The sequence below is a fragment of the Arvicanthis niloticus genome, chromosome 12 (assembly GCF_011762505.2).
Source record: "Arvicanthis niloticus isolate mArvNil1 chromosome 12, mArvNil1.pat.X, whole genome shotgun sequence".
Lineage (NCBI taxonomy): Eukaryota > Metazoa > Chordata > Mammalia > Rodentia > Muridae > Arvicanthis > Arvicanthis niloticus.
Window position 1 is genome coordinate 41441154 of NC_047669.1, and position 17335 is coordinate 41458488.

The 17335-nt window shown below is 38.0% G+C and overlaps 1 protein-coding gene across 7 annotated transcripts in view; it reads right to left on the reverse strand.

The window, feature by feature from the left end:
* Nucleotides 1–17335, reverse strand: part of Tmem45a (transmembrane protein 45A) — a 74124-nt gene that overhangs the window by 20694 nt on the left and 36095 nt on the right. For 3 of the 7 annotated variants that reach the window (XM_034514728.2, XM_076943027.1, XM_076943026.1), the window contains one exon: nt 4810–4904. The exons of the other annotated variants lie outside the window; for them this stretch is intronic. The gene's annotated coding sequence lies outside the window, so the exon portion shown is untranslated. The remainder of the gene's footprint in view (nt 1–4809; nt 4905–17335) is intronic. 7 annotated transcript variants of the gene reach the window in all.

The window sequence follows — 17335 nt, forward strand, 5'->3', positions numbered from 1 at the left end:
TTGGCTTTTATCTTATAAAACCATCTATCTTCTGTTTCCTGGTCTGGAGATACCTACTAATGTTGGTTGTTCCTTGTGAAAGCCTAGTACAACAGCAATGTCATGAGCTCTAAACCTCCAAAACAAGCACCTTTTTCAAGAAACACTGGGCTTCCTTCCTCACTCACAAAGTTGAACTTGCCAGCTAGCCAGTGGTAATCAAAGGGGCAGAAAATAAAAAGCCTTCCTCTTGATTTTCACTTCTATCTGCAAGTTCAATCACTGCCTTCCATATATGGTTCATTCTAAAATTCAGATTCTTCTCCCATACAAAGAGACCTATCATTCATAGCAACATCAAATATTATTCTTTTGGCTGAAAAGAAGAAAAACAAACAAACAAAATAAACAAACAAAAAACCAAAAACAACCACCCTCCTTATTTTCCACTAGATCATTTTTATTGGCAACACACACACACACACACACACACACAGACACACACACCATTACTCACATTCACTTAGCACCAAAAAGAGATGTTTTTAAACTCTAGTACTTAAGAGACAATGTTCTATTGTAAAGCACATGTGTGACAGCCACATAAACCACAGACTTGCCCTGTGAATAGAAAAAAGAGAAGAAACTCAGCCAAGAGTAAGGGATTTAACAGTTTTCTTGGTAGAATCACTAACAGTTCATTTCAATATAAAGAAAATATTATTATAAGACCTAAGATAAACTACAATTTTTTCTTGAGCCATAACCAAAAAAGTATTTGTGTCTTAGTTATTCATATTTCAGAACACATTTGTAACTTCTAATTCACACACATACACATGCACACACACACACACACACACACACACACACACACACACACACACACGGCTATTTCTTGAAGTTCACTTTGCTGTTGACCTCATTCAAAGAAAATGATGCAGGCATATGTAGCTCTGAAATTTCTTGATCATCCATCATTCCACATCAGCATTTCACCTTCCCAATGTAAACTACTTTGAAGAAATTTTCTTAAATTATCCTTACCTTAACCCTGTGCTCAAAGTCAAGTGCAAACCAATTGTCTTCTCCCCAGATGTATAATGAATGGCTCCAGAGTCGAAAGGGACAAGCAGCTGCTGAATGCCTCTCTATCTAATGTTGCCTCCTCCTGTTGCTTTGACGTTAAGCTTATGTGCTTGTCATTCCGGCACGAAGTCAAGCAGTTAAGTTTCACATTGTGTCACAGTGCGGTTAAAGCCAAGAAACACACCCTTGTGAACATCCTGCCTCCCACCTACCAGGATCCTAGCTTGAGCCATGTGCTACCTGCTCTGTGGGTCACACAACCTCTCTTTCGGGATGTAAAAATAAGTAGAAGATAAAAATAATTATAACAATGATATTTAATTGTATGCTGGAAGTTCTGAAGAGACAAATTAATTCCTAATGTGAGGTGCCTCAAGAAGAATATTGCCACAGGTGTCAGAATTGAGTCATAGATGCACTGAAGCTATAGGAATAAAGAAACAAGAACTACTATAGGTCAGCACTTATGGCTCAAAGAATATGGAACACTAGCATAACCACTGCCTGTATTGCACAATAGCATCTCAGCTACTCACGGTACCTACTAGGTAATAGGCACAGCTCCTACTGGCCCCAGAGAGGTGAAAATAGCAGCACTGAAGAACTATGTATTTCTTAGTAACAGGATGGCCACAGGTTATGTGAGAATTAAGATGCTGGCACACTTAAAATGGGGACAAGGCTCTATCCTAGAAGAATATATAGTAAAAAATGTCATTGTAAAGCAATGAAGCGAATGATGACCCAAGATGACCCAGCGCATGAGCAGCATCCTGACAGATAGTGATCTAAGGGGAACCCTTATGTACTATTGACAGGAATGTAAATTAGAATGGACATCATAGAAAGCCATGTGGCTATATGATCCACTAATCCCACGCTACGTGTATATTTAAAAGAAGTAAGCTAAAGCAAAATATAAATAGTAAAATAAAGTGAAAATAAGTATGTCAAAGAGACATGTTCATTCATGTTTATTGCTGCCCCGTTCACAGTAGCTCAGACATGAAATCAACCTAAGTAGCTTTCAACATATGAATGGATAAAAATGGGACTGAAGAGATGGCTCAGCAGCTAAAAGTGCTCACTGCTCTCACAGAGGACCAGAGTTCAAGTCTCACATCCCACAGCAGGCAGCTCATAACCACCTATAATTCCAGTTCCAGGGGATCTGACTCTCTTGGGTCTCTATGAGCATTTGCATTTATGTGTACATACTGACATACATATCCAAATAGATAAATAAAATAAATGAAAAATGTGTATATATATACATGTATATATATACATATACATATGTACATATACAAATATACACAAATATGTACATATATATATACATATATATATATATACATATATATATATATGTATATATATATATATATATATATATCTTGAATAATACCTAGAAAAGAAGTCCAGTCATTTGCAACAACATGGGTGAACCCATAAGATTTCATGACTCAAGAAGCAGGATAGACATAAAAAGAAAAATACCATATGATTTCACTTATTTGTGGAGTACACCAAAGATGACCCCCAGAGCAGTAGAGAATAGATAGAATAGAGTCTACTAAAGGCTTTAGAAGGAAGGAAAGAGAGATGAATTGGGATAAAAACTTGTCTGTGGTACAAGGTTACTTCAAATTAAGAAGAATAATTTCTGATTATCTACTGCATGGGGAGGGTGAGGGGGCAAAAGAAGGAGCTAGAGAGAAGATTCAGCAGGTAAAGGTCCCATGGCCAAGGCTGATGACCTGAGTTTATTCCTGGTACCCACAAGGTCAGTGAAAAGAACTGACTCCTGCGGATTGTCCTCCAGTATTCCCACATGTACTGTGGCACACACAAACACCCACACACAAATCAACACAGTAAAATATTTTCAAGAGTAGCAGAGAATTACACAATAAGTTCTAACAGCTACCTAATCTGATCTTAGGATCAAATATCAATGTTTCTAAATACTGAGTAACTATGTTTAGATTACTCAACTGTGCCAATTCTTCAGAAAAATAAGGACAATATACTCTTCTCTGACTGGTGTCAGAGTAATTTAAACACACTTGTTGTTCTGTAAGATGCTTAACCTTTAGAAAAATTCAGTGGAAGTTCAAATAGCTCCATCCAAGACCTTAAATGTTCAGGTCTTGGCACTCTGAATATGACTTCCATATCTACTCAGTCTTACGCACACATACAATGCTTACACAACTTTTCCCTACTTACTTCTGTTCATAGACAAATTCAACACGTAGTAGATAAAAAATGCATTGTCCTGTACAGATGTACACAGGTAAATCAACTTGCTCTAGCTTTGAGCTCAGACTTATAATCTCAGCTATGTAGGAGGCTGAAGCAGGTGAGTTGCAAATTCAAGGGCAGTCTGTGCAACTTAGCAGCAAGAGCCTTTCTCAGAACAGAATATAAGACAAACAAACAGGCAGGTAGGACTAGAGTGCATACGTCAGTGGTAGAGTGCATGCCCAGCATGCAGAAGGCTATAAATTGAACCTCAGCCCCACCTCCCCCCCAAAAAACCAACAAAGAGTAGTAATAAAAACCAAAGAACCCAAACTGTCTTGGTTTGTTTTCTATTACTATAATAAACTCTAGGGCCAAACGTCACTTGGAAGGAATGTATTATTTAGTTTACACATCTCAGTCACAGTTGATTATTGAGGGAAGTCAGGGTAGGGACTCAAGGAAAACAGAGGCAGGAATCATGGAGAAACTTATGGCTTTGCTTTCTATGTCTTGCTCAGCCTGCTTTTTTATATAAGTCAGAGCAAGTTTATGCCCAGGGGTGGTACCTCCCACAGTGGGCTTGACCCTACAACATCATTCATTAATTAAAAAAAAAAATTGCCTCGAGGATGACCTTATTGGGCATCAATGGGAGGAGAGGCCTTTGGTCCTATGAAGGCTTGATGCCCCAGTGTAGGGGAATGCCAGTGTAGTGAGGTGGTCTGTGGGTGGGTGGGGAAGCACCCTCATAGACACAGGGGGATAGGGAGTTTGTGGAGGAAAAACCATTTGAAATGTAAATAAATAAAATTATTCAAAAAAAATGTTGCCTCACAGACATGCATACAAGCCAGTCTGATGGAAGTAATTGGACAGAAGTAGTGGACTGAGATTTCCTCTTTTAGGATATGTTTAGGTTTGTGTCAAGTTGACAAAATAAGTAGCCAGCACAAAAAGAAAAAGAAAAGCCTTTCAAAGCTGAGTTCAGCTACAGAGTGAATTAGAGTGAATTAGCTTTGCAAACTTAGTGAGCTCCTGTCTCAAAATATAAGAAAAACAAGTGAGGGGCTTGGGATGCAGTACAGTCATAGAGTACTTGCTTCTCTGCATTTCAGACCCTAGATTCCATACACAATATGGTAACAAACTCAATGACGTATAAAGAAACAAATGAAACTAAGGAAATATGTGTTCTAGTAGAGACACGGACATAAGTTACTCTTGTCTCAATTACCTATGTCTCAGGATGTAACTCTCATTTCAGTGTTCAACTATGGCAAGCAAAGGCTGTACTTCTCAGGATAATTTGCATCTAGTTAACATTCATAAACAGCCGATGTACAGTGTGTGGATCTATATCTAGGTTGGAATAAAAAAGGAAGCTTGTTAGCAAGCACAAGCGTTGTTCTTCCTGAGCAGTGGTGCCCATTGCTGTAGCTATTGCCTGTGGTGTTCAACTCCAACATTTCCATCTGCCCAGTACAAACTCACCCAGAGCCTCCCCTGAGGACTCAGACTACATCACTGGTTCTTCTTGCTCTGAAGTTCACATCTTCTTAGACCGAACAGGCACTGATGTTTTGTCTCTGCAGCATAGGAATGGGCATTTGAATTTCTGAGCTCTCAATCATTAATCCAGTGTAATGTATTTCCCCCTTTAATTACAAACCATACGCTTCTCCTTTAAACAATCCCAATGATACAAATACCAAGAGAACAATCCATGAACGAAAAAGGTATGTGGACTAGATGTCATTAAAAGGAAATACTGCCTATGCAAAACTACTAAAAGAATGGATGAAAAAATGCTTGCAAAAAAAATCGACAAAGATTTTTGTCACTAAAATATTTAAAGAAATTTGGGAATCAACAAGAGAAAAGTGAGTAAAAACTGAGTAATAGATGAACATCCATTTCATCAAAGAAAATATACAGATCACAAATAACATGAAAGAAAAAGATGCTCAATGGGGAGTTACAATGGAGAACAACAATGTTTTGCTAGTATGGACTTATTTAAATATGCTAAATCCAAAAGTCTAACAATGTAAAATACTGTCTGTGAAGCAACAAGAATCTCTCATGACCATGCAGCTGCTTCGGAACACAGATTGGAAGCTTCTCCCTGTGTGATCCAGATTTGTGCTCACAGACATTTACTTAAATAAATTGGAAACTTTTATCCACTTGAAAACCTGCATATGAATATTACTAACCATTTTGTTTCATGGCTGCCAACACTTGGGAACCACCTTGATGTCTTTAACAGTGTGCAAATACATAAGAAAGGCGGTATGGGCTGATGATGCAAGATTATTCAGTGATAAGAAGAACTAAGCCCTTTCTATCTCTGTGAAGAATTGAGTTGAAATTTTGATTCCAACTCAATTCTTCACAGAGATAGAAAGAACAATTTTCGAATTCCCAGGATAGCAAAAACTATTCTCAACAATAAAAGATCATTGGGGGGAATCACCATCCCTGACCTCAAGCTGTACTATAGAGCAGTAGTGATAAAAAAAAAAAAATGCATGGTATTGGTATAGGAATAGGCAAGAAGATCAATGGAATAGAATAGAAGACCCAGAAATGAACCCACGTATCTACAGTCACTTGATCTTTGACAAAGGAGTTAAAACCATTCAGTGGAAAAAAGAGAGCATTTTCAACAGGTAGTGCAGGTTGAACTGGAGGTTACCATCTAGGAAAATGCAAATCGATCCATTTTTATCTCCTTGTACAAAACTCAAGTCCAAGTGGGTCAAGGACCTCCATATAAAACCGGACACAGTGAAACTAATAGAAGAGAAAGTGAGGAAGAGCCTCAAACACATGGGCACAGGGGAAAAGTTGCTAATCAGGACACCAATGGCTTATGCTCTAAGATGAAGAATTGATAAATGGCTCTCCTGGTCCTTGTGGCTGAGGCAGACACCTAGCTGGTCTGCTCCTGTGAAGACACCCTATCCCGAGACATCTTAGAGGAGCAACTGAACTCAGAACAGTGGGTAAGAACAATTGCCGACTACTCTACACCCCAAAGCTACAACTAGAAGCAAGGGGTGCTCAGGCTGACCCACCAGGCACACAAACCCCACCCCTGAAAAATACCACTCCCCTTCAGCCCCTTGCCTGGTCCTTTTGGCTGAGGCAGACAACTAGTTGGTCTGCTTCCATGAAGACACTGCATCCCTAGACATCCTAGAGGAGCAACTGAACTCAGAGCAGCAGACACCATATCCTGAGACATCCTAGAGGAGCCACTGCACTCAGAGCAGCTGGAGCTCAGAATCACAGGATCACAGAGACATCTGGACCCTGAGGAGTTCTGACACAAGCAAGATAACTGGAAAGGCAGGCTCCAGTCAGAAACAATGAATGCAGGTAGCACTAAACTAAACCAGATGGCGAAAGGCAAGTTCAAGAACTTAAGCAACAGAAACCAAAGTTACTTGGCATCATCAGAACCCAGTTCTCCCACCATAGCAAGCCCTGAACTCCCCATCACACCGGAAAAGCAAGATTCAGAATTAAAATCACTTCTCATGATGATGATAGAGGACTTTAAGAAGGACATAAATAACACTCTCAAAAAATTAGAGTAGAACACAGGTAAAAAGGTAGAAGCCCTTAAAGAGGAAACACAAAAATCCCTTAAAGAATTGCAAGAAAACACAACCAAACAGGTGAAAGAATTAAACAAAACCATGCAGGATCTAAAATGTAAGTAGAAACAATAAAGAAATCTCAAAGGGAGACTACCCTGGAGATAGAAAACCTAGGAAAGAGATCAGGAGTCATAGATGCAAGCATCACCAACAGAATACAAGAGATAGAAGAGACAATTTCATGTGCAGAAGATACTATGGAAAACATTGACACAACTGTCAAAGAAAATGCGAAATGCAAAAAGCTCCTAACCTAAAACATCCAGGAAATCCAGGATACAATAAGAAGGCCAAACCTAAGGATAATAGGTATAGATGAGGGTGAAGATTCCCAACTTAAAGAGCCAGTAAATGTCTTCAACAAAACTATAGAGGAAAAGTTCCTTAACTTAAAGAAAGAGATGTCCATAAATATACAAGAAGCCTACAGAATTTCAAATAAACTAGACCAGAAAAAAATACCTCCCATCACATAATAATCAAAACATCAAATGTAAATCAAAACAAAGAAAAAATACTAAAAATACTAATACAGTAAGGGAAAAAGGTAAAGTAACATACAAAGGCAGACCTATAATAATTACACCAGACTTCTCACCTGAGACTATAAAAGCTGGAAGATCCTGGACTGATATCATACAGACCCTAAGAGAACACAAATGCCAGCCCAGACTACTATACCCAGCAAAACTCTCAATCACTATTGATGGAGAAACCAAGATATTCCATGACAAAACCAAATTTACACAATATCTTCCCACAAATCCAGCACTTCAAAGGATAACTGGTGGAAAACTCCAACACAAGGAGGGAAACTACAACCTAGAAAAAACAAGAAAGTAATCTCCCAACAACCCCAAAAGAAGACAGTTACACAAACATAATTCTACCTCTAATAACAAAAATAACAGGAAGCAACAATCATTTTTTCTTAATATCTCTTAATATCAATAGACTCAATTCTCCAATAAAAAGACATAGACTATAAGACTGGATACATAAACAGGACCCAGCATTTTGCTACATACAGGAAATGCACCTCTGTGACAAAGACAGACACTACCTCAGAGTAAAAGGTTGGAAAACAATCTTCCAAGCAAATAGTCCCAAGAAACAAGCTGGAGTAGCAATTCTAATATCAAATAAACTCTATTTTCAACCAAAAGTAATCAAAAAAGATAAGGAAGGACACTTCATACTCATCAAAGGAAAAATGTACAAAGAGGAACTCTCAATTCTGAACATCTATGCCTCAAATGAAAGGGCACCCACGTACATAAAAGAAACTTTACTAAAACTCAAAGCATACATTGCCCCTCACACAATAATAGTGGGGGATTTCAACACTCCACTCTCAGCAATGGACAGATCATGGAAATAGAAACTAAACAGAAATACAATGAAACTAATAGAAGTTATGAATCAAACGGATTTATCAGATATCTATAGAACATTTCATCCTAAAACAAAAGAATATATCTTTTTCTCAGCACCTTATGGTATTTCTCCAAAATAGACCATATAATTGGTCACAAAACAGGCCTCAACAGATACAAAAAGATTGAAATAATTCCTTACAACCTATCAGACCACCATGGACTAAGGCTGGTCTTTAATAATGACAAAAACAATGGAAAGCCCACATATGCATGGGAATTGAAGAACGGTCTACTCAATGATGACTTGGGCAAGGAAGAAATAAAGAAAGAAATTAAAGACTTTTTAGAATTTAATGAAAATGAGGACACATCATATCAAAATTTGTGGGACTCCATGAAAGCAATACTAAGAGGAAAACTCATAGCTCTAAGTGCCTACAAAAAGAAACTGGAGAGAGCATACACTAACAACTTGACAGTACACCTGAAAGCTTCAGAACTCAAAGAAGCAAATACACCAAAGAGGAGTAGACAGCAGGAAATAATAAAACTCAGGGCAGAAATCAACCAAGTAGAAACAGAAAGAACTATACAAATATCAACAAAATCAGGAGCTGGTTCTTTGAGAAATCAACAAGATAGATAAACCCTTAGCCAGACTAACCAAAAGGCACAGAGACAGTATCTAAATTAATAAAATCAGAACTACAAGGGAGACATAACAACAGAAAGTGAGGAAATTTAAAAAATCACCAGATCCTACTACAAAGGCCTATATGCAACAAAATTGGAAAATCGGGATGAAATGGACAATTTTCTAGATAGATACCAGGTATCAAAATTAAATCAGGATCAAATAAACCATCTAAACAGCCCCATAACCCCTAAAGAAATAGAAGCAATCATTAAAAGTCTCCCCACCAAAAAAAGTCTAGGACCAGATGGTTTTAGTGCAGAATTCTATCAGACCTTCAACGAAGACCTAATACCAACTCTCTTCAAACTATTCCACAGAATAGAAACAGAAGGAACATTACCTAATTGATTCTATGAAACTACAATTACGCTCATACCTAAACCACACAAAGACACAATAAAGAGAACTTCAGACCAATCTCCCTTATAAATATTGATGCAAAAATACTCAATAAAATTCTCACAAACTGAATCCAAGAATACATCAAAACAATCATTCATCATGATCAAGTAGGCTTTATCCCAGGAATGCAGGGATGGTTCAATATTTGGAAATCCATCAATGTAATCCACTACATAAACAAGCTCAAAGAAAAAAAAAAAAAACCACATGATCATCTCACTAGATGCTGAGAAAGCATTTGACAAAATTTAACATCCCTTCATGTTAAAAGTCTTGGAAAGATCAGGAATTCAAGGCCCATATGTAAACATAGTAAAAGCAATATACAGCAAGCCAGTAGCCAACATCAAACTAAATGGAGAGAAACTTGAAGCAATCCCACTAAAATCAGAAACGAGACAAGGCTGCCCACTCTTACCCTACCTATTCAATATAGAACTGGAAGTCCTAGCCAGAGCAATTAGACAACAAAAGGAAGTCAAAGGGATACAAATAGGAAAGGAAGAAGTCAAAACTTCACTATTTGCAGATGATATGATAGTATACTTAAGTGACCCTAAAATGTCCACCAGAGAACTTTTAAACCTGATAAACAACTTCAGCAAAGTGGCTGGATATAAAATCAACTCAAACAAATAAGTAGCCTTCCTCTATTCAAAAAATAAACAGGCTGAAAAAGAATTTAGGGAAATGACACCCTCCACAATAGTCACAAATAATATAAAATATCTTGGAGTGAATCTAACCAAGAAAGTGAAAGATCTTTATGACAAGAACTTCAAGTTTATGAAGAAAGAAATCAAATAAGAACTCAGAAGATGGAAAGATGTCCCATGCTCGTGGATTGGCAGGATTAATTTAGTAAAAATGGTCATCTTGCCAAAGGCAATGTACAGATTCAATGCAATCCTCATCAAAATTCCAAATCAATTCTTCATAGAGATAGAAAGAGCAATTTGAAAATTCATTTGGAATAACAAAAAACCCAAGATAGTGAGAACCATTCTCAACAATAAAAGAACTTCTGGGGGAATCACTATCCCTGACCTCAAACTGTACTACAGAGTAGTAGTGATAAAACTGCATGGTATTGGTACAGGAAGATCAGTGGAATAGAATTGAAGGTCCAGAAATGAACCCACATACCTATGGTCACTTGATCTTTGACAAAGGAGTTAACACCATCCAGTGGAAAAAGGTCAGCATTTTCAACAAATGGTGCTGGCTCAACTGGAGGTCAGCATGTAGAAGATTGCAAATTAATCCATTCTTATCCCCTTGTACAGAGCTCAAGTCCAAGTGGATAAAGGACCTTCACATAAAACCAGATACACTGAAACTAAAAGAAGAGAAGGTGGGGAAGACCCTCGAATACCTAGGCACAGGGGAAAAGTTCCTAAACAGAACACCAATGGCTTATGCTCTAAGATCAAGAATTGACAAATGGGACCTCATAAAATTGCAAAGCTTCTGTAAGGCAAAGGACACTGTCAATAGGACAAAACAGCAACCAACGGATTGGGAAAAGATCATTACCAATCCTACATCCGATGGAGGGCTAATATCCAATATATACAAATAACTCAAGAAATTAGACTCCAGACAACCAAATAACCCTATTTTAAAAATGGGTACAGAGCTAAATAAAGAATTCTCAACTGAGGAAACTCAAATGGCTGAGAAGCACCATAAGAAATATTCAACATCCTTAGTCATCAGGGAAATGCAAATCAAAACAACCCTGAGATTCTACCTCACACCAGTCAGAATGGCTAAGATCAAAAACTCAGGTGATAGCAGATGCTGGCGAGGATGTGAAGAAAGAGGAACACTCCTCCATTGTTGGTGGGATTGCAGGCTGGTATAACCACTCTGGAAATCAGTCTGGCGGTTCCTCAAAAAATTGGACATAGCATTCATTACCTGTGGATCCAGTGATACCAATCCTGGGCATATACCCAAAAGATGCTCCAACATATAACAAGAACACATGCTCCACCGTGTTGATAGCAGCCTTTTTTTTTTTTTTTTTTTAAAATAATAATAACCAGAAGATGGAAAGAACCCAGATGTCCTTCAACAGAGAAATGGATACAGAAAATGTGGTACATTTACACAATGGAGTACTACTTAGCTATTAAAAACAATGAATTCATGAGATTTGTAGGCAAATGGATAGAACTAGATGATATCATTCTGAGTGAGGTAACCCAATCACAATAGAACATAAATGGTATGCACTCAATGATAAGTGGTTATTAGCCCAAAATCTCACAATATCCAAGACATAACTCACAGACCACATGAAGCTCAAGAATAAAGACCAAAGTGTGGGTGATTCAGTCTTTCTTGGAGAAGTAACAAAATAGTCACAGGAGCAAATAGGAGGCAATGTGTGGGGCAGAAACTGGAGAAGAGACCATCCAGAGACTGCCCCACCTGGAGATCCCTCCCAGAGGCAATCACCATATGCAAACACAGTTGTGGATGTTCAGAACTGCATGCTGACAGGAGCCTGTTATACCTGTCTCCTGAGAGGCACTGCCAGAGCCTGACATATACAGAGGCAGATGTTCACAGCTAACCATCAAACTGACCACAGGGTTCCCAATGGAGGAGTTAGAGAGAAGACTGCAGTTGAAGGGGCTTGTGGCCCCATGGGGAGAGCAACAATACCAACCAACCAGAGCTCCCTGGGTCTAAACAGCTAGCCTGGGAACACACATGGAGGAGGGACCCATGTCTCTAGCTGTATTTGTAGAGGAGGATGGACTTGTTGGGCATCAGTGGGAGAGGAGGGCCTTGGTCCCTTGAAGGCTGGATGCCCCAATGAGGGGAAATTCAGGGGAGGAGTGGTAGCAGTGGGTGGGTGGGGGCACACCCTCATAGATATAGGAGAATGGAGGATAGGTCAAGTGGTTTCTGTGGGTGGGGAATGGAGAAAAGAGATAACATCTGAAATGTAGATAAATAAAGTATCGAATAATTTTTAAAAAAGAAAAACAAACACACAATGGAACTGGCTATGGCAGTTGAACATTTGCGACTCTTTAGCATCAATTTAACATTGCCCGTATTACAAGGATTCCTTATAATTGTCAAGGACAAGAGACTGTGGAAAGGGCCCATGGAACTTTAAAACAATATCCTCAAAAAATAAAAAAGGGGAAGATATACTCCTGTACACCACAAGTTTATTTAAATGATATTCTTTTTATTTTTTATTTTAAAGGTTTTTTTTGTTTTTTTTTTTTTTTAATTTGGATGCCAAGAAAATTTCTGCTCAGGGTCTATGGCACTCTACAACTAGGCATACTTATGCATAAGTGAAAGGGAAGGATCCACTTACTGGCATAAGGCAAGATCCCGATCAGGTATTAAATATGGGGAAGAGAGCATGTTTGTGTTTTTTCTACAGGATGCTGAAGGAGCATGGTGGCCACCAGAGCAATGGGTGAGACATGCTGATGCCAGGACAAAGAATGATACTGACCTGTGATCTTGCTAAGTGCCCTGACAATGGTGACTAGGAAGCTTGTATTGGACGTAAGTTCCCGACCCACCATTGCTACCTATGCCCCTGATGGGAGAAGCTGCCTTGCCTTGAGTTCATAGGCCTTGTGGAACAGAGAATCAAAAAGAGAAGTTATAATGCCTCTTGTATTGTTATTATGGACTGGTCTAGAAATCAATCCAATATTGGAAATAACACTCTTCACTTGGAAGTCTGGCTCTGGACATTTTCAGAGACATATATGGAAATTAGCTGCAGGAGATATAGTTGGGGCAGAATCTGGATTTCAAACAGGTGTTAGCACTCTTTTAATTGTCAAGTTAAAAATACTTTTGTTTCTTCTACAGTATTTAATGTAAGTTGCATTGATTGTACACCTTCTAATTGTGTTTGTGTTTTGAAATCTAGCATGTTAGTTATGGAGGTCTATCAACCAGCTTTTGTTTTAGTGCCCAGAGTATCACAGAACCTTGGTATTCTAAAAATAGCCATCAAGTTCTGGAAGAAATGAGTGAGGCTTTAAGCAGAAGCAAGAGGGTAGTAGGCTTGATTATTGCTGGTATAACAGCTTTAATTACATTAATTGCTAGCACCACTGCTTCTGCAATTGCTGTGACAGAAGAATTTAAGACAGCTACATTTGTTAATCATTTAGCAAAAAATGTTACTAATGTGTTGAATATACCAGAGGATTTAGATAGGCATTTGGAAGAACAGATTGATGCTCTTTATCCTATTCAAATTACTGGAAGGAAATACAGAATTTAAAGGTAAGGAGCCATCTTGAGTGACATGCCAAATACCATTTGATTCATGTTAGTTCTACAATTTACAGTGGTAGTCATTATAACTAGGAAGAAGTTTAAAGTCATTTGTAGTGTATTTGGCATAATACATACATATATACATACATACATACATACATACATACATACATACATACACACCTCTCAGGATGTTTTAAGGATACATAGGGAGCTTATAAATTTCAAGAATGGTGTTCTGCTGAGTGTTGATGCAGTAGACACTGCAGATAAAATTATCCATGTCCTGAGGTCAGTATTTCTATTTTGCTCAAGCTTGAAAAATGGCATACATAGCTTGATCATGCTAGCCCTTTTTGTCCTGGGAATACTTTTATTCCTGCCCATTGTGTTAAAGGTTTTCTTCAACAACATCAACATTTGGCAGCCAAAGTACATGGCTTGAAACTGAAAATGGACTCCCAGACAGAGTTATTAAATTAACAGGCTGGCAAGCCAAGGACAGATAAGATTCTGCACAGAGACTTACCAACCTAAGAGAGAAGTGCATTGCTTTTGATAATGCATATGACGGATATGGATATAATGCATATAATGGATATGACGGATAAGGAAGGCATTCTTGTCAGAACAACCTAAGACAGGCTCAGTCTTGTTAATGAAATAAAAAAGGGGAGAGGTAGAGAGCCTTTGGGGCTGATTGGCAAGAATCTGACATGGGTCAAGGACAAGAAAATGGGCTGCTTGGCAGGAATATGACATTGGCCAAGGACAAGGAAGCAGGTTTCAGGCAGGGATCTGATATTAGGCTAGAACAAAGAAGTAATATCAAGTAGGAATCTAAATCTTAGGCTAGAACAAAGAAGTAATCTCAGGCAGGAATCTAAATATTAGGTTAGAACAAAGAAGTAATTTCAGACAGGAATCTAAATTTTAGGCTAAAACAAGGAAGTAGGCTTCAGACAGGAAAATGACCTTGGGATAGAACAGGGAAGTAGGCTCAGATACTTTGGTCATCCTGATAAGCCCTTAGAAACAGTGGTCACAGGAGTGTGTTCACGTAATTGGGTTTAATGCCTTGCTTTTTTTTTTTTTTTTTTTTTTTTTTGACTATTTGTGTTTATTGTATTGCTTGTTCCTTGACTATTTGAATCTTGTATTGCTAGACCCTCAACCTAGAACTCACCTTAATACATGCATGTCATCAAAATGGTATAAAAGCATAAAGGAGGAGGGGGTGAGATAGGGGGTTCTAGGGAGAGGAAATGGGGAAAGGGGATAACATCTGTATTGTAAATAAATAAAATATCCAATAAAAAAAGAAGAACAAAGCTTTCCGATGTCAGAGGATAGTTTTGGTTGTCAGTCCTTGGTATTTGAGCCTTTGCGCATTAAAGTACAAAGTTGCTGTTACTTGGGACTTAATGAATTCATGGCACCAAGAAGAAACTTAAAGAAATAGAACAACAAGTATATTTGTATTATCCTCTGCTACTAGAAGGTCCTTCTTTCTGTCTCTACCACTTCCTCCATGAAGTCTTTCCCTTTATAGTTCCCTCCCTCCCTCCCTTCCACAGCTGGGACTTGTTCTGTGACTACAGATGGAGAAAATGAAGGCAATAGAACGGGAACCCAGGACTTTGGGTAGGGAGATGGCCTGTGAGTGTCTCGGTATTGTTCGTTTCTGCCTCCTATCTCTCTGTGGGAATACTAGGGCTACTTATTGCTACAACACCATTTTTTGTGTGCGTTCCAGGGATTCAAACTTCTCATATTTGCTTGGCCAGCGTTTTATGCATGGAACTATCTCCCCAGCCAAGATCCTATCTCACCAAAGCAACAACAACAAAAAGAAGGCCTGTGGGATGGTTCTAAATATTTCAGTTTTTAAAACACAATCCTAACGGTGGTAGTGGCGCACTCCTTTAGTCTCAGCACTCAGGAGGCAGAGGCAGGTGGATATCTGTGAATTCAAGGTAAGCCTGGTTCACATAGCAAGCTCCAGGAGAGCCAGGACAACATAGAAAGATCCTGTCTCAATCAAACAAATAACAAATAAAAAGCAGTCACTAAATTTAAAAGAATAATTTTATTGGTCCAGCTGTCCAAATCTCTGTCAGCTGGATCCCTACAAGTTTGGTGTCTGCCACTCAGTCTTAAAAGCCTAACCTTTAATGGCAGTCTCCCCATTCAAGGTTCTAGTGTAAGATATCTGCACTCAGCCATATTCTAAAATGATTATATACAAAGTTCCAGAAGTCAACAGTTCATAATTTTAAGTGGTTTTATTGTGTTATATTGGTATAACTATTTTATGAGTTATTACTTTACCCTCTTAGTGTGGCTAATTTATAAGTTAAATTTTTAAAAAGAAATGAAAAAATAATGGACATAAATGTATATAATTAAGTGAAAGCTTCCAGTGTGAAAAACTATAGATTGTATTCGTCTACCAATATGATTATTTGAAAAAGATAAGCCTATGTATGGGTGTATAGTAAAGAGGTCAGTGTTACCATGACCCCAGAAGAAAGAAGGGATGAATGAATAAATGTACTACTTACATTTACTAAATATCATTATGATATACTATAATTGTGGACTTAAAATAATAACTGCATAAAATAAAATAAAAATAAGGACTTAAAAACAAAAACTGCACTAATGTAAGTTATACATAACAATACACAATTATCAGTTGGTCAAACAAACATACCACACCACGGCAAGATGTTAATTGGGAAGATGTGTAAAGTGTCATTTCTGCATAACTTTCTATAAACCTAAAACTGCTTTAAAAATAGTTTATTAATCTTTTTTTTAAAAAAGTGAGAAGCCCAAAACAATAGGGCAAACATTTCTTCTAGCTACAGAAGAAATGGATTTATGGACTATTTTTCTCTCTCCTTCCCTCTTTTGCTCCTCCCTTTCCTCTCCTTTCCTTCCTCCCGTGTGTTAATGTTAATTCTATGGTACTTATCACATTCCATATTATTTGCTTAAGAAAAGAAAAGAAATAAAAATTCTGATTTTAAGTGCCTCTTGACGGGTCTCACCTCATCTAGTCCCTTTTAGTCTCCCTGAAGTCCCCCATTACTGTCCAGCTGTCTGTTCTGATACATATTTGTTCCTTCATCACTACACTGTCTTTGTTGCTGAAGTGGTATTTTCTTTTTGCTTCACACTCCCACCTTTGGTACTGTAAATTAAACCTGAGGCCTTTGTCATTGCTAGGCAAGCATGCTGCCCCCTGAACTTTATCCCCACCCCTTACAATGCTGCTTTGAAGTCAGTAGTATATATGTGCCTCTGTTCTCCTTTGATACTGATTTTGCTATTGGGGGTCATTTTTCTTTGTGTATAAACTTTAAAATCAGTGTCATTTCCATACAGTGATTTGCTCAGAGAATTAGGATTACAGAAACCCTGAAGAGCAAGTTGGGAAAAACTGACATTTGAACAATATTCATTATTTCTATTATGAAAATGGAATATCTTTCTCTTTATGTATATTCTCTTGATTTCTTCTCAGAAATTAGTTCTTCTAGTGCATATCATGTATATTTTATTAAATTTATGGATCTCTCTCCCCT